A 16173-nucleotide genomic window follows, 5' to 3' on the forward strand; every position below is an offset into this window, starting at 1 on the left:
ATAGACTGTATCTTTTTGCTCTTCCACTTCTCTTCCTTCAGTGATTCCCAAGCTACGTCTTCTACTTTCTGATAAATACAAATCAGGTGGAAGTAAAGGTTTGTTGCTGGAGTTATTCTGACTAGGACCTCCTATCTTTATTCGCATGACTAGAAAAATAAGTCACCGTTTGAGAGTAGTTTAGGGTTTGATGAAAAGGGTCTGATTAGGTTTGATAAGAGAGTTTTATCAGGGAGAGAAAATAACCTATATTTGGGTTTACATAAGACACGAAGTAGCGGCTAAGGAGAAGTTTGAAATATATATAAAAATTAAATATACCATACAATTTAGGTGAATTTTAATAAAACTAAAAAATTATGTGAGCATTCAATTTATTTTCTTAAAATTATATTTTTTTTTAAAAGTCACATAATTTTTTAAATGTATTTTGATTTTATCAAGATCACTAATAATTTCATTTATAAATCTATTTTAACTTATAAAACTTTCATATGCCTATATCATACGATCCGGACATTACCCTTTGTCACTCAACTATTAAAAATATCTCACTAAAGTCGTTTATCTTTTTTTTTGTTCCAATAATGTCATATTTTTCTTACAAACCAATAATTGAAAAAATAGTTCATATTCTTTAAGAGAAAAATAACCAAAATCATCCCTAAAGTTAATTTTTGAATTGAAATGATCCATATTCTTTAAGAATTGGTGACACCTCTCTCCCACCCCCACCCCCACCCCCCCAAAAAAAAGAAAAGATAGAGTCTAGCTAGTAGAAAAATAATTATATATAAATATTTTTAAAAATTCCTAAAATAAATTAAAATATTGATGAAGGACATCATGATAATATCATAACCCATTCTACATCAAATAAAATTAGAAAATTTCATATAATCTTTGTGCAATTTTAAAATATTAAAGTATTTAAATATTATTTTTTGTTAAACTTGTGATATTATTTGGACAAAAAATTATATTAAATCTTCAACTTGACTTTATACATCTCACAATTTTTCTTTTTTTTCTTTTTAATACTGTTTATGTCATTTTGTTTGCATAGTATTAGGAATTGAATCCATCCTAATTACCGACTCCACCATTTATCTTACCAATAGACAACCACCGTCTTTTCGCTATAACAGTCACCTCCATTAAACTTACACCCTTTCAGCATCCCCTCTATTCATTCACCCTTCTTCATCTATCCACCCTTTCATCTCCCTCTCTGCCTCTGTAAAACCGTCGTCCAGTTTCTGGCCCTATCATATGACCAAAACTCGCTCCATGGCTATTCTCTCCAAAAATCCTCATGGCAACCACTGTGATAATTGCGATACTATCGTCATCTCCGACTCTTCTGATGAAGCTTCTTCGTATTCTATATATACACTTGTCTCTAAAAAATGCTCTTTTGACCTAACTCTTCAGTCAAGAAAATTCATTCAACTGCCCGTGATCCTCTCAATCATGATGACATGCATAAATTTTGGACATGTTCTCAAAAAGATAAGTTTACCTCCTTTGCGAATCGCTCAGTCGTACCTGATCGAATAGCAAATCTTTGCAAATTAGAAGGTGCATATTGCAATGTAAGTTCCCTTTTTAAATGTCAATACTGATCTTTGGTTTTTAATCACTGTGGACATTTGGTCTATGAGGACCCCGTTTGCATATTTTATGCAAATCTCTACATATCTCCCGACAGTCACGAGCTTGAAACTGTTGTGCTTGGTATACTCAATAATTTTTTATTTGAAAAGGTGTTTCATAAAAAATTCTCTGGGGTAATTTCCTTTATGGATGGCTCCTGGCCTGAATATTTTGACGTCAGCTTTGAGGAAGCAAAAAGAGTTGTGTCTGACCCGAATGCAATGTCATCCAACTTTGGTTCCCTATCTCTCTGTTTTAAGTACCGCATAATGGCTCATATTATCACCACTACTTGATTCCCAGAAAAGGCTCTCTTAGCAGTATAACCTGTCATAATGTGTTTTTTTACACTACATGGTGAAAAGGTATAAGATAAATTAGTCGGTTTGGTTTTGAGAGTATATGCTTGAGAGTGTTGTTGATGTTCATGCCTCTGCTAGCCTACCGTATGGACGGTTGATTACTAGAATACTTATATGTTACTCCATTGATCTATCTACATACTTACCGATGGAAGTCTCTGCCACTTATTATTTGAAAACATTCGCCAACATGGGATACGTCTTGGTAGACAATGAATGGTGCAAAAAAGACTCTGCAAAAGCAAAAATCAGAACTTTTAAAGGTAAGACGTTCAGTTTCTAAGCCCATGCTTCATGTGCTGAAGGAAATAGAGGTGATCAAATACTGAAAGAAGTTAATTGAAGATGGGATAATGCTGATCCAGGAGTCAAATTCCAAGATACTGAAGCTGGGGAAAGGCACATGCACTGACGTAGGCAAGGTGCGGATGACTATTTACGGGTTCAAGTAAGAAGGTATCAAGCTTTTTACTAAGTTATTTTCTCGCATGGAATCCCTCAAGGCTGAAACTAACTCCACTAATAATGACCTTGTCATATCTGTTTAGAACTCCTATTCCTCTTTCTCCAAGAATTTTGAGAAATCCTATGAATGTTTCTTCCATAACATGCACAACACTCTTCCTGCGAGGCAATAAAACAATGAATTGTTATTGAGAAGGGGGTCATGTACCTTTTTTTAGGGGGGTTGTAAGATATTTCTTACACTGTCTGCCACTCTTTTGACTGTTGTTTCTATTTTAAAGCTTGTTTGGCTTGTTTGTTCTGCTACTTTTTGTTCTGCTGCTTTTTTGTTTTGATTATGTCAAAAGAAAAATAAATGCAAACATCTGGAACTTTCAACTCAGGGTGAGCAAGTCGACTGCAGAGGCATGAGAGTTGACTAATGTTCCAAGACATAAGGGTCAACACAAAATGTGAGCAAGTCGACTGTAGGAACAGGGAAGTCAACTAGTGTTTCAATAAGGGGGAGATTGTTATCCCCACGAAGCCAACTGGTGTTTACAGCAAGAACACAAAATGTTTATTGTTTGACATTACTAAAAAATGTCTACCTTATGATTACTAAGAAGAAAGAAATTTAAGACTGGTTCTACTACAAATGTCTGATTAGAACCATGTTTCAACACAAAATAAATCTAAATATTTATAAAGTTGATGATATTTAAAATCAATTCTTTAGGTTTGCCCAACCACGCCTAACCAATAACATTATGGAAAAAAGCTTTGTTATACTAAAAGTTGTCTACATTGATTACAAAGAAAAAAGAGAAATAAAAAGTCATTCAGTCAGATATGTATGACGAAATCCTAAAAAATGTGACCATGTCATTGAGAACACCCTTGTTTGAATTTTCTATAGCAAATCACTTTGAATTTTTAATGTATTATTTTTGAAAAAACTTTTCTCAATTGATAATCCTTGAAAATAACTACAAAACTTAACTATATAAAATAGCTCAAGATTTATTAAAGAAAACATTTTAGTTTTCAACTTTGCTTTATTACAGGTTGAAAATTATTCAAATTACATTTTTCTGAGAAAATTTTGGTCTTCCAAACTGAGTATTAATTTTCTAAAATGAATTAAAAGCCTTGAAAATCTATCAATTTCTTAAATGTTTTGACCCTTGGAACAACTACAAAATTTAATACCTTAGCTTTCACTTGTTTTACAAATCTTTTATGCTCTTCTATTTAAATCAATCAATCAGTAGGAGATCAGACATAGAATAACAATCAAGAATTGCGAATGAAAATGAGCAACCAACAAAATAATCCTGCCACTTCCAATCCTAAAAACTCTTCCAACCCCCAAAGGTTATGTGCTCCCCCTAATCCTCTCTTATCGTTGTGTTCTCAGATGACCGAAATTAGAATACAGGTTGATGCATTGAGTAGAAGTATAGATAGTTTTGGCCACAAGTAAGGCCTGATTATAAGTTATATGGAAATAATAATCGATAAAATGATGATGCCATCCCCACCAACCTCCCTCCTAGAAGTGCCCTCGAATAGATAATTGTCAACTTTCTTTGTTCATATGCTTTAAAGTTTGTAAAGTTAGAATAATAGTTTTTAAAGGTAGCCTTTCCTTTCTTCGTTACACATTACTTAGTTTAATTTTTAAATAAAAAGTAATTGCTAATCTTAATCTTCTCCGTGATGCAAATAAATCGAAATTCAAAGAATTTTTATTACTGCCTGCAAGAGATTAGAAAATAAACCTTCCAAATTACTAAACTTTGCTAAATACTATACATAAATGTAAAATAAAATAAACATTCGTAACACATAATGCTTTAGTGTTTCAGCTTCCCAGTCATTAGCAAGTCTTATACTTCTTCTCTGGTGAAATTTATTGATTCTGAGTATTTTATTTTAAAATAAGCAAGAATTAATCCTCCTTTACACAATTTGGGATTTCAATTGTTGAGGAGCATTGAACTAGGTAACCTTAGAGACTCTATTCTCAATTTATTTGCTATACTACCTAGTATACCATTGGTCTTTCATAATTTGGTTGTACTGCATTTTGATTTTTGGGGTTATCCTTCTAACTTTAGGGTTTACTCCCTATCAGGCTTAATAAATCAATCCCAACAAGTTGAGTGCATTGAAAATGCAAAAAAGAATGCTTTGTTATATCAATAAATGTCTACATTAATATCTAAGAAGAAAAAATTTAAAGAGTCGTTCTATTAAAGTCTGATCAGTGCAAATTAGCAACAACACATAAGTTTTAGTTAGCGTTTGTCGTTCATCATAACGGAATATCACCGACATATATGTTGAGTTTTTGTGCCTTAAATGTATTATTCAAATCACGTATGATGATCAATAGCTTTTTCTGATCCAAATAAATATCAGGTTTGAAAATAATAGCGAACAAAAATTATGCGTATCGATAGTGAAATAAACATAGAAGAACTAATGTTTTATATAAGGATCAATAAATTTATCCGAGTACATGACTTTGGAAAAAAAGTATTATAAAATGTATCCTTCTAAGTTTGAATTTATGCCCCTCTTCATGTCCAATCTCTTCATTCTCTATAGCCTCAACTTCAATACTCCCTCCACCATTTTCGTCATCCGACTGGACGTTCACATTTATATTATACCATTCATTTGTTTGAACATCATCGTCCTCAACGGCTGCAACCTGCCCTTCATCATTAGGATCTCCCTCATTATTATGAGATTTCAGCTGCAGTTGTAACTGATTAATTCGAGAAACAAGTTTGGAGATAGCGAAATACGATCGGAGACAAATTTCCATATCTCTCCAAAGAAAAAATTTGCAACCCTGGGGGCGCTGCAGTATTAATAAAATCCATTAACATACGAATTAGGAAAGTAAAAACTAGACACAAAAGATGAGCTTAAATTTTACTTTGAATAGACAACTTACACTGTATAGCGGACAAGTCCAATACTGTTTTCCAGGATTTCAGGCATCCCAACAAGTCTTCATCGGCAAGACATAGCCGTGGCCGCACCTGAACTCCAGGTTGTAACATGAATCATTATCATCCATATATACTAGCGATAAGTTTGATAATCTTTTGCTCTTAGATGTTACTAGTCTTGCTTAAGTTATTAAACAACAGAGATAGAGTTATTAAATAGAGAAAGAGAAAGGCAAGGCATCTCTTTGAAAGAAGATTACGAGATGAAGAAGGGAATTAAGAAGACATGCCTCTTTGAAAAGAGATTAAGAAATAGAGAAGGATTTTAAAAAGACTCTCCCAGTTAGTTAGGCATACATGGGAATGGAATAAGGCAATTAATTAGGAGTGTATGGGGAGGGAACAAATATTTTCTTACAAGTCCAGATTCAGGTCACAAATATATGCATTATCTTGGTTGGACATTAAGTTGTTAATATCCTACTTAGAGGGGTGCTGCTGTTGGGCCTCCTTAGTTCTACAGTTTTGTAATTAGAAATTTATAATTACAAAAAATAAAGACTAATTATCTGTTATCCACAATATTCTATATTATTTATTGAACTTTGCATATCATATATCTGTCATATAAATGTATGTTTCTTAATGACTCTTGGTAGTCCTACCATTTTCATCTCTTTAATCTAATAGTCCAAATTTTTGATTGATGACCTTCAATGCTTCAATACTTTAATACTTATGTGTGCAGCTAGCTATCGTGTGTACCTATTTTACAATAATTAAAATGGAAAGGGGATTATTGTAGTTCGCCATCAATTTCAGAAGAGTGATAATATCACTGAATAACAACACTAATGCTATGTAACTACAGACTCAAACCATTAAATAATTGAATTAATCAACTTTCAAATAAGCGACGACCAATATGTCGAAACTAAAAAAATGCAAAAGAGTAGACAAAAAAAGCATGGTAAAATTATTTGTAGTGACATATATGGAATATTATTGAACTTTATCGTAGTAGAACAACTATCATTCTTATGTCTCCAATTTATAGGTATCACATTGTGTTTCTTTAGCCCACTAATCCTTGATCACTTCTCTTAACAAATAGTATGTCTTTCATCAGTCGCCGCGTGAACTCCTCCAAATTGAACCCTCTCTGTAACTACTTCCTCTTCCAAAGCCATATCTTTTTACACTGTTCACCCGATAAAAAAACTCATCCTACCCACAATAATTCTTATACTACACAAAATGTGAAAGATAATTGTGTTTCTTCTATAGTGTAAGAATGATAGTGAGTAGGATGAGGTTTTCTGACTGGTAAACAAAGTCAATAGAGGTGGTTTTCAAAGAAGAAGTAGTTTCACTAAGGGTTCAGTTTGGAGGAGTTCACGTGGAGACTAATGAAAGAAAGGTTGTTTGTTTAGAGAAGTGACCAAGGATCAGTGAGCTGAGGAAATACGAAGTGATGCCTATAAATTGGTGACATAAGAGCGATACTAGTTCTATTACTGTAAAGTTGAATAATATTCCATATATGTCACAACAAATAATTTTACCATGCTTTGTTTGTCTACTTTTTGCGTTTTTATGTCTTTTTATTTTTGACATATTGGTTCTCACTTATTTGAAAGTTGATTAATTCAATTATTTAATGATTTAACTGTCTACATGGATATCATTATTTCTGTTGATTTTGATCTTCTAATGAGTCGACTGTGAAGGGAAAACAATTGATTCACAGAAGAAAAATTTCAATTCACCCCCCTCTAGAATTGCACTATCTGTCTACTTGGATATCATTATTTTTATGATCGAAAATGTGACCAAAAGTACAGGAATTTTATGTCATATTTTTGCTACCATAAGTAAAATCCTTTAGTATGTTACTTTTGGTCTCATTTTTTTTTACCATAAGTAAAACCTCTTTTAAAAAAGTTGTCATCATTATTTCATTATTTCCCACGCCTCCTCTGCTGCCCCTCACTCTTCCCCATGCTATGTCCTTTCACTTCCATCTAATCCCATTCACTTCATACCTCTTGACTTCTCTATTCCTATCCTCTCCAAACAGTCGCCTTCCCAGGTTCTCTTAACTGGCTCCCCTTTTCTCTCTCTCCTCTTTTAAATCTCATCTTTCTCTCTCTCATGACAAGAACCCACTTCATGGCTAATATTTCTAGAATTTCTTCCGATGGTCCTGCTCCTCTTTCAAAATCCTCCGATGAGTCCTTGTCTTAGTCCATTCTCCTCAAGAGACGATGAACGCCTTCTAGCTTCGTCTCCTCCATGAAACCTTATCCTAATCCCTCTACCCCGCTCCCTCCAAAAGAGATGCACCAATTCTGGATAAACTTTCACAGAGCAAAATTCCTTTCCTACAAAAATCGCTCCATCATTCCCAGTCGCATCGTTAATCTTAATATTATAAAAGAAGCATCTTACAAAGTCAATCACTTCTTCAAATGTCAAGATTTGTCCTTACATTTTTGCCTCAATGGACTTTTAGTTTACGAAGACCCAGTATGCATGTTTTATGCTAATCTCCGATTTTACTTGATAGTGGAGAATTCGAGACTCTTGTGCTAGGCACAAGAATTGTATTGAATAACTTTCTATTTGAAAATATTTTTGACACCAAGTACTTCGGTGTGGTACCCTTCATGAACAATAACTGGCCCGAGGATTTTGAGGTGGGCTTTGAGGAAGCCAAGAAGTTTTTATCTGATTCTGACTCTTCTTCAACCAACTTGGTCCCTTGTCTCTTTATTTCAAATACCTCATTATGGCCCATATTGTTGCCACCACTCTGATTCCCAAAAAAAGATCTATAAGTCGTGATGTCTTTGTGTTGTACTGTCTGGTTAAGATCAAAACAAATTGGGCAACTTGGATACAAGAATACATTCTTGAGAGCGCAAAGAAGCCAATGCTTTGGGTAGTTTACCATACAGACTGTTTATCACCCGTATCCTCTTGTTCTACTCCATCGATCTCTCCGCCTACCTCTCTGTAGAAGTTGCTGCAACTTGTGATTCTATAACTTTCAGCAGTATAGGATATGTCTTGGCGGAAGATGAGTGGTGCAGAAAGGAGTTTGCCCGTTCGAAGGGTGAGCTTCTGAAGGCAATTAAGCTTGTCTCTAACCCCTCTGCCTCTTTGATGAAGGAAATTAAAAAATTTAAGCAGCGGTTCAAGGCTATCGAGGAAGGTATCATGCAACTCCAAGTGTCTACTGACGAGCTCTTAGACCTTGGGAAAAGTACAAGCTCTGAAATAGGTGTGCTTAGGCTGGGGCTTGATAGGCTTAAACAAGAAGAAGTCAAGCTGTTTTCTCGAGTGCTCTCTTGCATGGACTCCTTGAAATCCCAACTCTCTTCCTCAAATGATGATCTGGCTGTTTGTGTTCAAAATTCCTTCTCTTCCTTTGTTAAGAACGTTGAAAAATCTTATGGTAACTTATGTCAAAACATGCCTAACACTTCCACCTACTTTCTGGTGAAACGGTGAATTGTGAACTTTTCTTTCAAAAGGGGGTCTTGTCCCTTATGTTTTTAGGTTGTAAAGATAGTTTTTACTATCTGACAATTTCCTTTTGCTGGATAGTTTTTACTATCTGACAATTTCCTTTTGTTGTGCTTAGTTATGAAAACTTCTTGTTACTTTCCTGTTTAACTGTTTTGAATTTAATCTATTTGCAAAGTGTTCTGATCTGCAGGCAAGTCGACTATGAAGGGGTAGTAGTTGGCTCACACAAGAAAAATTTCTATCCCCCCTCTTTAATTTCACTAAATGTCTACTTGGATATCATTATTTCTGTTGATTTTGATCTTCTAACTCTTTCAAATTTGATGGGGAATGACAAGGATCCCCTTTTCATTTGACTTGTTACAAAACAGTTACATACGATTGCAATGGTGGGGTTTAACTTAATTAAGCAACCAAATTGAGCATACTTTTGCCATCTTTTAAGGTGTTTTTTTAAGATTTTACAACATCAATAATATATTTCTTTCCTCTATAATGCATAATGAGGCTGAAAATCTCATGCCCGTATAATAAAATGGCATACGATTTGGTTAAATGTGATACTCCTATCTAACATAAAATAGTCGTAATAATCAACTTCTAGCACTTATTCCCAAAAGTTTAAAAATTCTACATATAGATTAGGTTAAAAAAGATCATACATCATAGTAAAAACAAATACGAGAGAGATTAAGGAGATGGAACATCCTACTACAAAAACTGATAGACTGTAGGATGATTACTTACATTTGCATCATCGCCTCTACTTCCTCTACCACCCCACACATCACCTCCTCTACTTTCTCTAAGACCCCGTCTGCCACCGCCACTCCTACCTTGGCTGCTTTGATCTTCATCATATACATCATAGTATCTGGAACCCCCAAAGATGTTTTGACGCGAAGATCTATTTCTATTTATCTGGGGCCTTCCACGTGAGCAAATTTCTCTCGGATTTATGAATATTGCATCACTATTAGAGTCCGAATCAGGAATGTTAGGGACATCCATGTCATCATCCCAGTCCAAGTACGCTTTAAAACGAGCTTTCAAAACATTCTTCAAGTCCCTACATCTAATGAGACACTCAAAGCGATGTCACAATTTCTATCAAATCATTTTTTCAGCGCATTGTACTATCGGTACTCATCTATCATTGTTGGATACCCTCCTGGGAAGAATTTACTCAAGTGTGGGTAGAATATGTCTCTCCTCTAGCAATGAAGTATATATCTATCATGAAACAGGCGAATCCTTTTGAAAGTCATCATCCTCAAAATATGGCAGCATGCAATCCCTTCCCTTGCGAAGGACTTGCAATCCTATTTAATATATTGATTGTCTAGACGATACCCGCGGTAAAGACAAAATTATCTCTATGATAATCAATGCGTATCAAAAGATCTGTCACATTGTATACCTCAACTCCCTCTACCGCATCGAAATTGACATGCCTTTCTATTTCGCAATGAGGTAGCCTTGCAACATGCACCTTAAAGAAATTATAAATAGCACTGGTGTAGTGGCCATAAGTTTGAATATCCCAATCGAATGCGGTGGCAGATCGTACAAGTTGCTTTCTTTCACTAGTTTAGCTTTCTATTTCTTTATCATATTTAAACCTAAGGGCAACCTCATACTACTCAACAAATTGCTTTATAGGGCTTTGACCACTGATGTAGCCATCAAAGAAGGCATGCATTGACTCACACCTTTGCGAGGACATCATGTCAGCCCAAAAGTAGTGCTGAGAAATACGGAAACCCATTTAGACCACTTCGAATAAAGAATTTGGAACCAAATTCATCCAACCACGTCATATTCATCAACGAAAGCATGTTATTTTTCCTCAAATTCGGCAATGACAATGTTGTCAAAGATGACCGCTTTGAAGTGAGCCTTGGCTCGCTTATAATTACTCACCCCCATAATCTTTACAGCTAGCTTAGTAAAGATGTGCCCAATGAAATATCTGTGGACAACATTTAGCAGCGCCTCATAAATGGCTGCCTTAATACTCTACATTAATCTGTGAGGATAGTTGTTAGAGAGGTTTCGCCCATGGCCGCAAGCCAAGTTTTGAATAAAAACACATATGTTTCGATGTCCTCACTCGTGATCGAAGTACATCCTAGAAGTATGGATTGGTTATGAAAATTAACACCAATAAATGAAGCAAATGGCATGAACCATTAATTCATGAGGTAGGTTGTATCGAAATATATGACATCGCTGAAGTCGCGGTAGGCAGCCTTGTAATGTGTGCGCACACACACGACATTTCAAAGTCTCCTAGTATTATCTAAGGCTATACAATTAAAAAAAATTCATCCTTGGCCTGCATTTCCAAAAGGAATTTGTGTAATGCGGCAATATCGGTGAAAAGTGTTCAGAGTCTCTGTTGCTAAAGAATGTAGTTTCGACAGTCCTTGGGAGTGCACGTAATTCTTTTGAGGCCTTCAGTTTTGACTTCCAAGAGTCTTATGCTCTTTGAAAGCCTTAGACCCACAATGTCGTGCGCTACAAGACTTCTCTTCGAAGTCATGCTCAATTCCAGCAGGGCAAAAAACGTAACAGTGCAAGATTTAATTCATGATTGTGCTCTAAAATACCATTGTCGCAATGCACGAACCATCATTCATCACATGATAGTTAACTCTAGCTTTGTAATCTGCCCTTTTCTTTGATTTCTAGCTTTTGGTTTTCGGCACTTATCACACCCAAATGTCACATACTTTATTTGACCACCTATTTTTTTTGCACTTTTCTCGACAATGCCAAAACCAGTCAATCGACTGTGTTCTTTGTAAAATAAGAATGCAGATTGTACACTACAAAATGACATGCCACAATAGGGACTGTGGTATATTGGTCGTCGGTGTAGCTATCACATACATTGTGGCTTCCTCTTCGTCAACACCATCCTCCTGATGATCATATTCCTCGCCGTCAGAATCACTTAAATATTCATCTTGATCTGATTGATGAGACCTATTCATCTCCTCATCGACCAAGTTTTGAAGGTCTTCAGCGTCACTATCTAAATTCTGGACCATCACCATAGCCACCATATGAATCTTCATCATGAAGTAAACTATCACTTTTCTCCAATCCTAAAACGTCATTTAATGTTGCTCTTAATTGACTATTCTCATCATTATGATCCATTACACCACAATTATACCATAAAAGATATAATAATTAATGAGAAAGTACAGTGAAATAGTTAAGATAAATCTAATAGATTAAAGTAAAATGAAATAATGAAGAGAAATGTAAGAGTAAAGTAAAAGAGTATAGAAGAAGTTTGTTGTGAATAATAAAAAAAACAATCAAAGGTGGTTTTGCATTTTTGGAGGGAAAGAAGGCCGGTTTTGGAGCCAAAGGACAAACAAGTCCTTATACGAACTTCGAATCATTCGAGTTATTTCGCTTCGAGTCATTTGCAACACCATATATATATATATATATATATATATATATACACACACACACACACTCTTACTGCTGACCTTTTCTGCCTATTTCCATTGTTAGCTTTTTAAAAACTTTTTGTCGGAGTTTTGCCATCTTTTTGTCCTTGCCTTGTCCTTTGTGAAAAGTATGATGGCTGATACTTTGACAAGGTACGCGACACAGCTAAACATAATCCAAAATCGGAACCAAAAGAAGCCAAGAAATAAATAAAGTAATCAAACAAAGAATGAAAGATTTGTTTCTTTCCCTTCCTTCAAAACAATTGGATTCCCACTCCTTAACTCATTTTTTCCATTTTTATAATATATGAAAAATAGAACACAATTAAATTTCACCGATAATTTTTTAAAAAGTTTTTTCTTTTTTTTTTTGCATGTCTGGGAGAATTTCTGAGGAGTTAAGCTTTCTTGATTATTTATAAGATCAATTAAAAAATAATAATTTTTCAAATCCTTTATTTATAAAATTTAGATTTCTCGTAAGAAGATCAAAAAAATAACAATTAAATGGCGTAAGACTCAATTTGATAAAAAGTAGATATAAGACTTTTGATTGGACAATACACTGTTTTTTTTTTATTTTCGTGTAAAACGTAATAATTTGTTACGTTTTACAAAAAGAATTGTAAAACGTAATAATTTATTAGATTTTTTAAATAATTTTTCACTGTACACAACCGCTACATTACCGTTAAGAAAAAAGTATAAAACGTAATAATTTATTAAGTTTAGCCTATTTTGATAACTTATTAAAGAGATGACCTATTTTGATCACTTTATTCATTTCTTGATTTATTTTATTTTCGAGTTCACATAATCCACTCTTATTTCACTCTGTATCTACAACTTAAAGCATTCTTCTCTTAATAACAGGTAATGTGTCAACTACGACGTCATGCAGTCTCAGCAATAATCAAGAACGACAAGATGACTGACACCAATGTAGCAACCAATCGTGTTACTATTTTCCCTTTACAAATCAATTTTGTAAGAACGTGTAAATATGTCAATATACAGTTAACGTAAATATATAATGTATAAACAACATATATATATATATGCTATCTAGTTCTAATAATATAAAAAATATAATCAACTAGAGTTCTTGTATGTGATCAGGAGCTATGTTGCCAAACCCGTCTCGACGTGACAACGACACTGGTGCAGGTGATGGGTGTATCTCAGATTCAGTCAAATGAATTCGGAGACATTGACCAAAATCAAGATAAATTTTACGAAAAAATTGAGATTTGACCGGCAACTTACTTGGAAAAAGCCCAATTGATAACTTCACCGACGACTGTAAGAGACCTTTGTAACTTCATCGACGACTGTAAGAGACCTTTGTACTTCTGATCGGCCGGTGACTGTAATAGACAATCATACTTCTAGTTTGGCTGGCAACTAAAAAAGACTGTCCTTCTAATTCAGCTAGGAAGAAAGAGACTGTCATATGTGTATTTTACAACTTCGCGACGATCGAGTAACTTGGGGGAAGAAACAATGATTTCGACGTCTTGTGGAAAAAAGAGACAATGTCGGCATATTATATTTTTTGTTCTTTAGAATATAAAATAACTCAATATTTATAGTAAAATAATATATATTTATATAGTACTCCTAATTAAAAAAGTACTCCTAATAGTACGTATAGTAACAAAATTCTTAATAGTACTTCTAATTAAAATTTTAAAAGTAATAGTATTTGATTTTGTTAAAGCAGAATCCCTGCACCTATATCCATAATCGAATTCGCATCCCTGAATCTTAAAATTTAAATTTTAACGGATTCGAATCTAGGATCTGCACCCATTTTGGACACCCGCATTCGAGTCCGAGCAACTCAAATCAGGAGATCACATGCTCAAGTCGTTGTAACATCTCCTTGCAGAACATAAGGTGAGATTGTGTACAATAGACCCTTGTGGTGGTCTAGCCCTTTCCCAAACCCCACACATAGCGGAAGCTTCATTGGATTGGACTGTCCTTTTTTTTTTTTTTAATAATATAAGAATTACAAAAATTTTAAACTCAAACATGAGAATATATATATATACTTTTTTGAGAGTCGATTTGACTTTTTCAAAGATAAATTAGATTAGATTAATTTGATACTTTAAAATTAAAATTTAACTATTCAAAAACTATATTAAAAGTACTATAAATTACAATTTCAAATATCAATATAATTTTAAAATCACATTTTAAATATTGGTCAAAGTTCATCATATTTGATTTTTCAAAAAAAAAACTGTACAAAAATATTTTAGAACGGGGAGAATATTTGATAGGAGTAAAAGCTATTTATTGAATGAATAAACTTCATAGCAAGAAAGAGCACGATAATCACAAAAGAATCCTGATCTAATGTGTCCAATGTTTAACACACTTTAATGGAATATTAGGGGGATGAACTCACAAAACGCATAGGTAAAACTAAAATCTTTATAAAGTCAATTCAACATCCCACTTTTGGCTATTCAAGAACCAATGGTCAAAGCAATAAAAATTCAAAGATATAGAATGAAGTTGGGCATTCAACACTTCTTTTGCAACTGTAACAATAAGATATGGTTGTTTTGGACGGATGATCTGAATCTACACATTCTAGAAGACACTGAGCAACAAGTTACTTGCAGAGTTCTCACTTAAGCTTTGTCAGACTCCAATACACCTCACCATAGTATATGATGAATGTTCTACGGAGTTGCGAAGATTGCTTTTGGAGGACCTAAGGAGATGGGCAAATATAATTCAAGGCCCTTGGGGGGTGGTTGGTGACTTTAATGTCATATTAGAAGCAGATGAAAAACTTGGAGGTAAACCGTATAGGATCGAAAAAAGTTTTGATTTTCAAACCTGTATGGACGATTGTGGAATGAGAGATACGGGCTTTTAGGGAAACAAATATACTTGGAGTGATAATAGAGGTTTTCCCAAAACAATATGGAAAAGCCTAGATAGGTTGTTGATCAATGAAAAATGGGCAGATATTATGGCAGATATGTTGGCACAACATTTACTAAGAACATGCTCGGACCATGCACCACTATTTATCACTTGAAGAAGAATGTAAATATAGGTACGAGATACTTTAAATTCTTGGATTTTTGGGTTGAACACAAGGATTTTAAAGTTGTTGTCAAAAATGCATGGGAGGAGGAAGTAAATGGTAACCCTATGTGGAGACTACATCAGAAGATAAAGAATACTTGTAAAAAATTGAGTGAGTGGTCATGACAAGCGTTTGGCGATATATATGAAAAACCAAGGAGACTAGAGCATGAAATTGAAAATTTGGAAAACATTCAGGCAAGAGATAGAGTTCCTGATATAAGAGTAGAGATGAATGAGAAAAAAGCAAAATATATTCAGTTCCTCAAATTACAGGACTCAGTGCTTCGACAAAAAGCCAAAGCAAACGGGCTGAAAGACAGGGACAAAAACACATCATATTTTCATAGCGTGATAAAAGGGAGAAGAAAAAGAACTCGATATTCAGAAAATACAAGATGAAAATGGGTTATGGAGAGAAGGCAATGACGATATTGCAGAGACAACCATTCAATACTTTCAAAAAATCTTTGAACATAGGGAGGCATCAGGTGACGATATAGTTTTAGACTGCATTAGTCTAAAGTCTACAGAGGAAGAGAATAATATGCTTACAGAGATACCAATGCTAGAAGAGGTCAAAGATCGTGTTTTTAGTATTAATCCAGAGAGTGCACC

The sequence above is a fragment of the Capsicum annuum genome, chromosome 1 (assembly GCF_002878395.1).
Source record: "Capsicum annuum cultivar UCD-10X-F1 chromosome 1, UCD10Xv1.1, whole genome shotgun sequence".
NCBI classification, from domain to species: Eukaryota; Viridiplantae; Streptophyta; class Magnoliopsida; order Solanales; family Solanaceae; genus Capsicum; species Capsicum annuum.